Raw genomic sequence first — 14,167 nt, 5'->3', positions numbered from 1 at the left:
AATGTCTTAATGAAAAATTGTTTGATTATTTGCATCTTAATGATGAAATTAGGTGGAAATTGAATTGTTAATGTTGATTAGAGTAAGTTTGTGTGTAATGTCGTAGTTTAGAGATTGAAATGACACAATGATCTCAAGATGTTTTTGTTGAACTCTAGGTGTTTCACAAAAAGGCTAAATGAAAAATTGATTGATTTGTTTGCATTGTTTTATGTTGTGTAGATATGTCTGGCAACCCAAGCAGGCTGAGACTCGGGAAGGAGACGATGATCGCTAGTGCACCGACAGAGAGGTAGGCTGGGTGCCCTCCTATTAGAAGGGGACGCGATGGCAGACGTTGGAGTGGGAGTGGTCGTCGTCCCAGATGGGCCCGTCCCAGATAGTGAACCCTACAAAGTATTAAGAGAATCATGAGGAGCCTCTGTGTGAGCAGCCTTAGCATCAAGAGAGTGAGGCAGAGGATCAGGTGGTACCGGAGGTTGAACCTAGACCGGAGAGTTTTCCGGGAGACCCTACTGAACAGTCTCTTCTACCGGAAGGTTAAACCGATAAAATTAAATCCACTGATGACAATTATAGAAAGAGATCGAACTTAAATTATAGTTGTTTATTTACTATAAATGTCGGAACAAAATACAATGATAGTATCAACTTCAACATTTTTCAACAAAAAAGGATGCACCTCTTTTAATAGGTAATATTTCTAAAATAAGCATGTCCATCAACTTATTAATCACAACAACATTAAAATTCTAGCTTGAAGATAATATATTTTTCATAAGCAGGCGACGATTCTAAAATTGTCATAAAACAATCATTCTCATCAATCTTCATAGTTTTTTCTTCTCATTAGTGTCTCATAGTTTATATTGTAGTTTTAGATGATAAACAAAATAAAATTAGAACTCACAAGCTACACATATCACATTTTAATTACATACACATATTATTTAGAGATTGTTGGTTTTTAGACCTTCATGATATTTGATTGTACCTGCACACACTCCAACGTTGAAGTCAGTATTGAGATTAGAATGGGGGGGTTAAGAGAGTAGATAAAGTGTAACCTTTAGGATTGTTGAGAGTCGCTTTTATATAGTGTGGAGGGTGCAGGAGCCGTTGTAAGACACATGTAAGGCTTCTCGCGGGAGTCATGGAAGCTACAATTACATGATGATTTAAGCCAATTTTTAAGCGCAATATATATAATTTTTTTCATGATAACAGTAGCATATATAGATAATATAGCTCAAACCCAAAAAAGAACGCAGACTCAGTTAAAGACTAACGTGCGTATAGAAATCATACTAGCTCAATTTATCGGCCTCAAATCCACTATGGGAAGACAATTATGAATAAGTTGGGTTAGTATAGTTATGCTGAACTAGAATATTTCTACCATACATTGAACACTCTACAAAGTCAGTGGCAGGATGCAATAAAAGAAACAGAAAGAATGAAGACACACAAGTTGCATGCTTATTGAAAGAAGACTCCTTAAACAACTTGTTCTAACAAGTATTTCTATATATCATATGAAAGAACACATTATACGAAGAACCAATGCTGCCTCTCTTGTAATACATGTACCAATAACAAGTGCACAAAATTTGAAACAATTAAAAGGCTAAAGCCTATATAATACAAAAACCACCACCATGCTAACATTACATTACTGGAGTATGAATCTGAAACAATTATATACTCGACTTCCGATTATAAAAGATACAATCATTCCAAAGACCTTGTAATATAAACCAGTTTTAAAATGGTCTAAGATTCAAATACTATTGACCAACATTATACTCTATATTGTATTGTTTGATTTCAATCAATTCCAAGAGCTTCATTTTAAAATGCTGTAATGAAACCTGATTTCTGTATATAGTCAGAATTCAAGATATCAAACCCTTTAAATGCGTTGATAATTTCAAAGACAATTATAAGATATTCAAAACTATAGTGAAAGATCATCCGATGATCATTTTTTCGCATTAGGAATAAGGTAGAAATCTACAAAATACAATAAGGATGAAGTAGTTAATCAAAATAGAAAAAACATTACTATAACTGACATTTTCAAAATTCAATCATAATCTTGGAAAGACCAGTCATATTAACATTTTCTCTATTTTGGTGACCTAATCCTTCCTTTTTGTATTTTGCAGATTTCTTCATTGTTCCTAATACCAAAAAAGTATCACGGGTAGATCTTTCACAATAAGTTTGGATACTTTATAATTGACATGAAATTATTCACGCATTTAGAGGATTTGAAGTCTTGAAGGCTTAATAAGAATGCATCTTACATTAGAGTGTATCGTGGAATTGGTTGAAGTGGAAATCAAACAATATCAAGTATACTCATGCTGAATGGTATTTGAATCCTAGTTTCGTTTTAATATTATTTTCCCTTGGTATTTGAAAAAAAAAGTTTGGTTGCCTTTTGATTTTTATTTTTTGTTACGGGAAAAAGTAGAATCATATAACCATTATGACCTAAATTTTTTAATTGGACGTCATAATCATATAGACAATGTGTACTTCAAACCGTATAACCATTGGGCACTTCAAAAAAATTTGGTACACAATTTAAATCTTGATTCTAAACTCAGGACTCACATTATTTAATTATTATTTGTATGCCTAAGAGTAGCAACAACTAAATAATCAAAGTGGAGATTGGAAATGCAGAGAAAATTTTCAATAGAGAGAATCTAAATCCGAAATAATGTGTGTATTTTTTGGTGAAAGAAACATAACTAACTAACTAACTCTGTGACCCAAAATATAGTGCCCAATAAATATTCCAGCTTGATTCAAATAGTAAGTCAGTATCATAAAGTCTCATATAATTAAATTATGGATTATCGAACCAAAGTTTTATTATAAAATCATAATATAAACAATAACTTGTAATAATAGTTTCATATTGTAACATTGTCATTGCAAAAAAAACAATCATCCATAATAACTGAATAATCATATAGATACAGAAAAGAAAATCAATTTAATGATTAAATCTCATGAAAAAATGCTCTACCATCAATTCTCATACGGGAAACTTAGCATTTCAAATTTCCCAGCACCATAAAATCTAAAAAACGAGATTGCTAACCTGTTACAAACCCTCTCCGAAGGCGCAAAGGATTGGTTTAAAGAGAGATTGTTGTGGATCAGAATACGTCTATGGACTATGGCATCCCGGTACAATAGTTTTGTGAATTAGGTCCTTCCTCAATAACTATCATATTTGGAGGTTGCAAAACAACTTGAATGTAATGAACAGAAACTCGATTTACTTGGAGAGGAGAAAGTATTATGCTATAATCATAACAACAAAAGTTAAACCAAGTGAACGTGAAAGAGTATATATGAAACTCGATGTACTTGGAGGCGAGAAAATATTTTATTGTAATCAGAATAAAATAGCCTTTGACTGCTCTGAGTATAGAAGCGTGAAAGAACAAAAGTTAAACCAAAAGGGAACGTGAAAATATATATAAGTATAGAAGCGTGTATCTCCCCTCCATGCATAGTGGAGGTTCTGTTATGGATGAACAAAATAGCATTTGACAGCTATGAGGAAATAACACTTGTGATTGTGACAGTTATGGATGAGGAAAACTAGGCTTGACTTAGCAATAAGCACTTATGTGGCATTTACAGACACAGTCAAAGGAGATTTGCAAGGGATTGGTGATGTAACCTAAATTTGTGAGTTTGCTTAAGTTTTGTAAATTGTTTTGTTCCGTTGATTTAATATTTAAGACTGCTTGTGTGTTTATACTAATATTCGTACACACTTATAACCCTTATACATATATCCTTGTCGGTTGTTGCGACAAGAATAATGTCATTTCTAGGGTTCACTTTCAAGTTTCTTTCAATTTTAAAACAGCCAATATCAATATTGGCAGCATATAGTGGATAAGCTACTTTTATGCGAAAGTATGTTGCGTAGAAATGTAGCTTGTCCACTATATGTTGCCAATATTGATGGAAGCATAGTAAAATCCTGTTCAAGGATAATTATTAAATTATCTATTTGGATCTACGTTGGTGACAAGTTGTAGGTAACTTTTGGTTTTGCGGTATATTTCATTTAGGAAATGTATTAGTTTAAGGAATGATTAAGAAGAATAAAAGTCATGTGTCCTAATAAAAGTTTGTTAGATGATCATTATACATACAAGGTTGTGAGGATTAAGTGCTTAATTTGATCAATCATTGTTTTGGTTATTATGGTGTCTTTTGTGTGTGTTCTTTAGTGAATTAATATACCTTAAATGTATCATCGTGAATGAATGTTATTAAATAGATTGAAGCATTTGGAAAGGGCACGAAGATCATTAGCTATCATTCAAAATTCTCCGCATATGCTTCTACTGCTGCAACGACCATTGCCACACCTCCCAATCTTTATCATTGTGCAGTGAAAAGGTAACTACTTGAAATGCATTTGTGTAATGTAATATGATCATTTCTCATGCAAGGAGAGCGTAGTTTACTCAAACTTTAATAATGGCATTGGTTCAAGTTTCAAAATTTGTCATGTAAAGTAATATAATATATCTTGTAGTGCTGCTGAATCAACTTGTATGCATATTTGTCATGTTGTCAAAGATTTTAGAGACATGGAATGATCTCTTCTTGTGTCGTACAGAAGAACATGATGATATAGATTCAGCTTGATCAGATCCTTCTCCATGTTTTCTAATGAATTGTTATTTCAAAACAATTTGAACTGTATTCCTATCCTTTTGAAATATAGTATATGTTGAATTGAATTGAAGGGAATGTAAATATTATTTAATTTTAGGAAGCCCATTGTGACAAGCACTAAACAAAAATTTGTGCAGCAACCGATAATGTTATAGGTTAACCAATTCTTATGTAACTGAATAATTTGAATAACCCTTATTTATACTACTACATTTCTTTGGAATACAAATAGTTCATTGTAAATACATATAAACACAAAGGATACTACAAGAAATCAGTCTTTTAGAGACCGAATATTCAGTCGCTATATCACAAAAATCGGTCACTAACGGAGTTTGTGACCGAATTAGTGACCAAAATTAACGGTGGTTAATATGCTAGTCGCTAATCCTTTGTGACCTTAACAGCGACCGAAAATCAGTGACCGAATATGAGACAGAAATTAGACACCGATAGAGACCTACATAGAGCTCAAGAGTTCAGAGACAGATTTTGTGACTGGATTTAGCGACCAAATTAGAGACTTGTATTAGAGACTGGTTTTGTCACCAATTTTTGTGACTGCGTTAGTGACCGATTTATCAAGTTATAAAAAATCAGACACTGAATCAGTCTCTAACTTATGTTGAGCCAAAAAAAAAACGCAGCCTGTCAAAATATGATTTTACGTCTAAATTTATATCAATATGATACATAACAAAATATACATTTGTGTATCAAACTCTACAAACAGTATATACAATTAGATAAGACTTAGCCTATCGTATATTCGCATATTCTTAAATGGTTGGAACGCATGAATCCCCCCATATTATTACTTGCATCCATAACTCCAATGTTATTCTTGATCACAACCTCTAATATCAACAAACATAACATCATAATATAACACTCAAGATACTTAGTATATATATATGAAAGACACAATATAACATACAAACACAAATAAGGTTGATTTGCATCATAATAAAAACCATGATGATAATTCTAAGTCAATTCTTTCTTTTCCCATCCTTACTATCATCAGCCACAAATAAGGTTTAAATTGAAGGTCTCTGGTATATGGCTTGGGTTGAAATTTTAAGAAAACAATTAATATCATTGTTAGTCTCAGATGCTCAATTACAAGGACTATGCCCCGTATAGCCTACATTGAACTACATAAAAATATTAGTTTCAAATGCTCCCAAACAGAATAAATTATTAGAAAGAATCACATTAATTTTAGGCAAAATCAATAAGCAATGAACTATATTAAATAATATTAGTACATAATGCTCCAATCTTCTATCAACCCAAGTGTCCTCCTTGCAATGAATGTGAGTGCAAAAAAACAATTACAAAGGATTTGGTTGAGTGTCATTATGTTTTGTCCAACCAAATAAAGATTGTAAATTAAAAACATGTTAACATGTAATATTTTGTCTTGTATTTGATCTATTCAAGAAAACTCAACATTAACAAAGAAAGAGAAAAGGTTAAAATAAAGAAAAACTAAGGTATCTTTACCATATATATGAACAATTCATTAACACACCTTCTATTTGTTTGTAAAATAGCTAATAAATTGGCTAAATCTTTCACTCATTCAAAGGTTACTGCCAGGGTTTTTTTTATGGAATAACAAATGCTATAATGAAAGAAAGACTAATTCATTAAAATGGCTATATGGTATAACAAGGTTACTATCCACAATTGAAACTAGTGACACATTTGAACTGACAAAAACTAGTAAAACACATTGAACGAAAAAAAACCAGTACACACGTTGAATCAATAAAAAACCAGTGCACACAAAATACAAGGCCTGCAAAATAGAACAGTTTCACAAAGATGAAAAGTATGTAAAAACTTAGCAGAGAAAGAAGAAAAACAAAACAAAAAAACTATAAAATCTGCCTCAAAACTCGAATAAAAAAGGCCCGAAATAATGTTTAGCTTATTACCTAGTTCAACAATTAATAGATGGGAGGGTGAGCGAATGAGTCGTTGTTAGCCTTTTCCAATGGTCCGCTCCTCGTGGTAACAGAGGAGGGAATCAGATAGGAGGATGAGCTGAATGAATGAAATGACCTACAAAAGTACAATACACACATCATAATTAAACAATACACACATGATTCAAATAACAATAACTTCAGTATCTTCATGTTTGCTTCAATTCACTTCACAAAAACCACAAAAACACACTTTAACAGTGTTAACAACCAAAGAGTTTCAGTAGAATTACAGAAGAGATCACTACTCTATTTCATGAGCTAACATAGTTACTTTTCTTTACTGTACAAATTAAACAAAGAGATTAATTCATTGTTCTGCACCTCTTCTTCAATCATTTTAAACACTAAAAAGTTTTAAGTAGAATTATAGAAGAGTTCATTACTCAATGGTCGAGTTTCTACATTAAAATGTCTATGCCTCTGCATCATTATAACATAATACAAACATTTGTTCATCTTTGAGAATGAAAAGATTATAATTCAATGCAACAATATCAAAAGTTGTAACTCCTATATTATACATTGGTTATCTCGTGGCCTACATAAATGATCAAATTTAAAAGACTTATTGGAAGACTCCAAGAAAATGACTTGAAGCTCCTTTTTAAGAGTGGATTCAAAATTAACAGCATATGTAAACTTGTTTGCCTTTTCACTTTCAATTAAAGTTTTACAATTGAGAATCATTTTATTTAGGTTTTCTATGAGAACCATACCAACAAGCTGAATAGAGTTCAAAATATCAAGGCTCGGTGAGGACTCGGCCGTGGTTTATTGAAAATTAAAAAACAATAACATAGAATAAAGTGGAGTTATGATTCATTCACCTAAACTTTGGTACTGAGATCAAAGACTTTCTTCAAAATTGGAGATCTATGACCCAGATCTGATGAATTCACATTCATACCATTAAAAATGATTGATTCAAAAAAAAATTAAAAAAAAAATTCTGGACTTTAAATACCAAACACACAACACTGAAAAGTCGCAAACACACAACACCTTAAAACGTTACTTCCAAACTAGATTATAGATAATTGATTTAGGGAATACTTTATATCCAAATCATTAACCATTCTAATTATATAGATGAATTTAATAGAACATTCTAAAAACATAGATAAGTAACATATCATTCTAACAACATAGATAATTAACAGAATATTCAAGAAAACATAGATAGGAAGCGAACCTATCATTATGTCTCCAAATTCCAAGGAAACAGCAACCTTAGCCATATCCCTCCTTGAAGCAAACTCCATGACAGATTTCCTCAAATACTCATCATCAAATTTTTACCTTAGATCTGTGAGACATTAAAAAGATTTCCTCTAATTCTGAACCTTTTAAATCAAGAACGTTTTGGGAAATTACCTGAGTACAGATTCATATTGTATATGAGAAACAGAACTAGATATTGATTTGTATGGCCGTGAATCATTGTGGAGAAAAGGAATCGATAGAAAATTCATGGTGGAAAGGATATGGGTTTTTTGTTGATTTAGGGTTACGATTCTGAATGGTGAAGGTTCTGAGTGAGGGTTCTAAGTTCTTTGAGTTCAGAATCAAGAAGATTTGAGAAAGAATTGGAAAGGTTCTCAGTGAGGGTTTAGATCTGTGAGTTTTGTTTCCTGAAAATTAGGGGGATGTATTAGATTAGGATTCTATGGGATTTTAAAAGACTTTTTAATTATGAAAAAGTCTTGTGGTATTCAATCAAGACTTTTTGCAACTTAAAAAAAGTCTTGTGGTATTCAATCAAGACTCTTTGTCATTTTAAAAAAGTCTTGAGGTATTCAATCAAGACTTTTCATCACTTAAAAAAAGTCTCATGGTATTCAAAATCATTCAAATTTCGAAGGATTGTTTAATAAATTGGATTTTGATGGATTTTGTGGAATTTTGTAGTGTAATTTTAACAAGAAAAAGTCTTTCATGAAAAGATGAGATTTCTTGGGATTGTTTTTCATTTAAAAGTTACTATCTCTTTCTTCTCCCTTCTCTCTCTCCCCTCCCCCCTCTCTCCTTTCTCTCTTCGTCTCTCTATCTCTCCATTCTCTCTCTCTCTCTCTCTCTCTCTCTCTCTCTCCCTCCTCTCTTCTCTCTCTCTCACCTCTCTTAGAAAAACTCAAACGACTTCTCTAATTTCAAACACAAAATGAGGGCTGACACAATATTTTTTTTTTTTGAAAGATTTGTAAGAGCTGTCATAATTTTAAATATGTACAATTGAATTTTGTGGGAATAACATTTTTAACAAATAAAAAATGTGTATGGAGAATAATGTGTTAAGAGTGTTTTTTAGTCCCTTAAAATCTTATAAAATCCATAAAATCCTTAAAATTTTAAAATCAATAGTAAAAGAATTTTTTATTGGTTTTATTTTTCTTTATTCAAACGCTAGAATTTATTTGTTCATTATTTTTATCATTCACACTTGTAAGTTTGTTCTTTTTTTCCCTAAAATTCATTGAATCCTTTAAAATTTTAAAATCCCATAAAATCCTTTGAAATCCTTAAAAGTCAATGTGATAAATCCATTAAAATCTTGAGTGTATAAAGTCTTTTACATAAAAAGTCTTTTAAAATCTCACAGAATCAATATAATCTCACACAGTCTTTTAAAATCTTAAAGACTTTTTTTATTAAAATAGTCTTTTAAAATTCTAATCCAATACACCCCCCTTAGAGTAGAATAGGATGAAATTGTGAGTGAGAAAAGTTTAATTTTATTATTTAATAAAGCTGCAAAAAAGAATAAAATAAAAGTATAGATTTTGGAATTACCAAACCCATTAGTGACTGATTTATCCATCACCAAATCGGTCTCTAAAATAATTTGCGACTAATTCAGTGACTCAAGAAAATTTGGTTATAAAACAAAATATTCAGTCTCCGATTCGGTCTTAACAGTGACTAAATTATTTGGGTCGCTAAATCAGTCACTGATGGCGTGTTTTCTAGTAGTGAATTCAGTAATAGTTTTATGTTTAAAAAATGCGGTATTTCTTAATGTTTGAGGTAAGAAAATTACTTGGCGATCTATCAAACAAAGTATGCGCATTGATCAAAGCCACTCAAGTCCAAAAAAAGTTACAATATCATTCAGAATAAGGAAGTAGTTTCTTCTGGTGAAAAAATAATACAATCAACAAAATAACCGGCAACAAAGCTTATAAGAAGTCGAATACTGCCAGCAGGAGAGCCCTTTCTGAATGATAAGGAACACAAAACAAACGATCCATACTTTCAGACCTCTTCTCCTCTAATTCTGATGATCCATATTTTCCCATCCATCATCCAATTTAACAAGATTTGATGTTCTCTTGATCCATCTGCTTTACCACATTGATATTCACCTTTTTCAACAAATCGAATTTGCCAGATGTTGTCATCTTATGAAAGGTCTATTAATGATGAGGTTGAGGAAGATCTGCACTTTCATGACAAAGTGGTATACCATGGATTTAAGTATAGCCAAGTTAGCTATGATAGCTTGATGAATGGGTTATTTATAACAGGACACACACGAGCTGCTCTCATGTCTGTCCCATTTTACATAATCCATTGATAAAGATTACTAAAAGTCAATTCAGATCACAACATTTAGTTGAATCATAGTAAAGATCTAGACACACACGAGCTACCCTCATGTCAACTTTAGCATACATATATACTGTCTAGGTTATATGAGTCATCGAGGAGGAGCACACTCCCAGTCCCAAGTGAATACCACCAGACCAACCAAAGTGGGTTAATTTTTTATTTTATTTTACTCTGGTCGACGTATTAGTGTCTTTGTCATGTATGCACTTTCATAAGTTCCCAAACCACACATTGAGGTAAGCCTCGTGAACAAGGATACTTCTATTTCACTTTATATATTGTATATTTAACTGCTCTTACCAATATTTCATTTGAAATATAAGCTCGTAAGAGATGAGATTCCATTTAACTTTTTTCAATGTTCCCAACGATCTGTTTATTCCATGTATGTTTAAGCCTTGTCTAATTCTTTCATCATTATCTGATTTGAAATATAAGATTCAATGTTTAGTGCTTATACAGCTCATGATTATCTGTTTCAAATGGTGTTTGTTTTAAGTAGGCAACAATTGTATGCTTGGTATTCCGGTTTGTAATCTCATGAGCTTCCTCTCCCCTTTAACATGGCGAGTTGGGACTGACCTCCCAGCTTTCCATTTGGCTTGTTGGCTCGTCTTGGGGCCTGTAGTGCCGTCCGAGGCATTTTTTTCTCGCAATGTTTTCCAACCTAAAAACCCCTAAACATCATCTAATCAATGCACATTACATCGAACGATTCTTGAAAATGAAAATCATGGATAATCTTAACATATACAATGAGAATGGCTTATGAGAGTTTATACACGAACATGATCGGGTAGCAATAAACCTAAGCATGTGAACTCTAGAACCTCGACTTAAGTAGTCGAGAATATGTAAGATAGCACGCCTCTAAAGGGTATTATGAATATGATATGTATATGACCATGTTTATGTATGATATGTCGTGTCTCTTGTGATCCATGTCAGAGGGATTTCAAGGGGTTCACGTCAGGGGAACGGGACATGCTCCGCAAGGTAGGCCCGGACGACATTAAGAGGAGTCTGATGTATCTTAGCTAGGAATTCATCGGTCATGTAAGGGATTGTACTCGGGGTTACTCCACCCGATACACTCCGTAAAATCAACTCAGATAATTGTTGGATACACCATGCACTACTACAAATTTGGGAAAATATAGCGCCTCATAAATAGCGCTTTTAACACTAAAGCGCTATAAATTAAAACACGGAGGTCTTAGCTAGCGCTTTTTTGAAAAAGCTCTATCTATCATTTTAAGTATATATAGCGCTTTGTATTGAAAGCGTCAGTATAGGTTAAATAAAAATAACAGTTATTTAAATAAAAAATATGATTAATCGTATATGGCACTTTTTATGAAAAGCGCTATATATAAATCAACCTTAAATAGCGCTTATAGGTTAAAAAAAGTGCGATTGTATGCTTGAGAAAGATAGCGCTTATAGGTTAAAAAAAGCGCCATTTTATTAACTAATTTAATGTACATTAACTAACAGGTCCCCTGTTCGATCCCCTGCATAGCATATTTCAAATATTTTTTGAATTTTTATGAAAAATGGATTGCATCTTTCAAACAAAAAATGAAAAATGGATTGCAGTAACAAAGCACACCTTTTTTTAAAAAAAAAAAAATTGGTACAAACCTTTTTTAATTCTTTTATCATATATATAACAAACTAAATCTAAACTTTTAAAAAAAAAACAAATCTAAACTTTTTTCCCAAAAAACAAATCCAAACTAAAAAAAACAAATCAAATGTCCTGGTCCCACTAAATCTTACTTTTCCATAAATCCTACTTTGCAGGTTGCGTTTTTTGTTTTTTTATTTATATTTGAAAAAAAAATGCTTTATACACTAACAACAAAGCGTAACTTCTTTTTGTTATATACTCAAAAGTAAAAAAGAATCCCAATTTTAATGGAAATCCCTATTTTAATGCATCCTAAAGATAAAATAAAAACTATAACATAATTTTCATGAAGTTTGCGTTTTTTGTTTTTTATTTATATTTGAAAAAAAATGCTTTTTTTTTTGTTACACAAAAAAAACGCTTTATACACTAACAACAAAACGTAACTTCTTTTTGTTATATACTCAAAAGTAACAAAGAATCCCAATTTTAATGGAAATCCCTATTTTAATGCATCCTAAAGATAAAATAAAAACTATAACATAATTTTCATTAAACGTATTTTTTAAATCAATTAATAACATAACCCAAAACTACTTTACTCAAAACTTTCATTAGATCGTGTGCAGGCAATTCAGTCCAAAACCACCACCTCTATCGATTCATTCATCACCAACCACCTATATCTATCAATTCATTCATCACCATCACTCGACTCCTTCGATCTATTCCAAAACCATAACCGTCTCTTTCGATTCATTCCAGAACAACCACCTCTATCTCACTCTTAATTGCGGTGCATCATATCGTCGCTGCCGTCATCCGGTTACATCTTTTTCAATACTCAATTCTTCATCTCAGGTACCATCTTCATTCTTTCCTTACCTCAATTTAACTCAAATATTCTTTAATTTTTTCATATTTTCATCTGGATATTTTAGGTTTTCAAGGTTCAAACTAAATTTAAGACTGCACTGTTAGTGATTAGGATGAATTTGACAATCGAAAATTCAAAATTTTTGTTTGATGAATAATTACTGAAATTTGACAATTGTTTATTAAAGATTTTGGGTTTAATTAAACTCTACACAACCAGTAAGATGAATAATTTTTCTTTTGGTTCAATTTTTTTTTTTTTATATATATAAACAATAACACTTTTTGTGTGTGACTAGAATTATTTTCTAATAAACTAATTGAATGATGTGATAATATGAGATCCACTATGCATATGCCTTTTGTATAACCTACTAATCAATTCCATAATCATCCATCGTGACTTCTACATGGCATACCAAATAAACTAACTTATACAATTACTTATTATTTTATTTTTTGTAGTGTCCTCGCCAAGAAAATGGTATAGATGTCGGGTACTTTGTGATGAGGTTTATGAAAGATATTCTCATTTCAAAACTGAATGAGATTCCAAAGTTGGTATGTTTTTTTTTATATTAAAGTATAATATCTACGTATAATTAAGTTTATTAAGTAACATGGTTATTTTTAATGTTATAATATATACAGTACATTGATGGCTTCTAATAGAAATCTAAGAAGAATGGTGTCGGTTCATGATCAGCCTAAAAGTTATATGATTTTTTTTTTTTATAATAAGGTGAGTTTAATGTTTCTAAATATATTTGCTAGAAGTGGTAGTTGTTTTAATTTATAATCTTGCTTTAATTTGTACTCATGATCAGTAGTACTTTGAATTTATCTCTAATATAATATAGCGTTATTGCTTAATGGCGTTTTCTGGTATATATTCAGGTGGAGGAGAGTGAACGAAATTTGGAAATGAATGATGATTTGCATGCTTGTTTTGGATAAAAATGTTGAGAAGACCAAGAAGATAGATGAAGACTGCATGATACCATAGAAGATTTTGATCTTTATGTCAACTAATTAGTTGTAACTCTTAGAGATATCCATGTTACCATATTAGAGGCTAAACATTTCTGACTTTTATGCTATATATATACATACATTTTTTATGATATGGTTATGTTTATTTGATAAATAATAGTCTCAATTATAATGTGCCTAAATTATATACATTTCCCTTTAAATTTCAGACTTTATATATATATATATATATATATATATATATATATATATATTACTTTAAATTAATAAAAAAACACTATCTTGATCAAAAAAAATAAAAAAAAACGCTATCTGGAAAGGAATTTTTTTTTGA

General features: G+C 31.3%; 2 long non-coding RNA genes across 2 annotated transcripts; one reads left to right on the top strand and one right to left on the bottom strand.

Annotated features, from left to right (window-relative positions):
- Positions 1–5,496: 5,496 nt before the first annotated feature.
- Positions 5,497–8,098, bottom strand: LOC146914932 (uncharacterized). Its single transcript, XR_015013199.1, has 3 exons — positions 7,918–8,098; positions 6,672–6,798; positions 5,497–5,580 (listed from the first exon to the last, which is right to left on the bottom strand). It is a non-coding gene; the product is annotated as an uncharacterized LOC146914932 (long non-coding RNA).
- A 4,169-nt stretch (positions 8,099–12,267) lies between these two features.
- On the top strand, positions 12,268–13,964 carry LOC146914931 (uncharacterized). Its single transcript, XR_015013198.1, has 3 exons — positions 12,268–12,825; positions 13,306–13,401; positions 13,738–13,964. It is a non-coding gene; the product is annotated as an uncharacterized LOC146914931 (long non-coding RNA).
- The last annotated feature ends 203 nt before the right edge of the window (positions 13,965–14,167 follow it).

The sequence above is a fragment of the Medicago sativa genome, chromosome 6 (assembly GCF_051527215.1).
Source record: "Medicago sativa cultivar Bolivia chromosome 6, Bolivia_mono, whole genome shotgun sequence".
Classification (NCBI taxonomy): domain Eukaryota; kingdom Viridiplantae; phylum Streptophyta; class Magnoliopsida; order Fabales; family Fabaceae; genus Medicago; species Medicago sativa.
The sequence above is the reverse complement of the archived record's forward strand: the minus strand, read 5'-3'. Positions and strand labels throughout refer to the sequence as shown.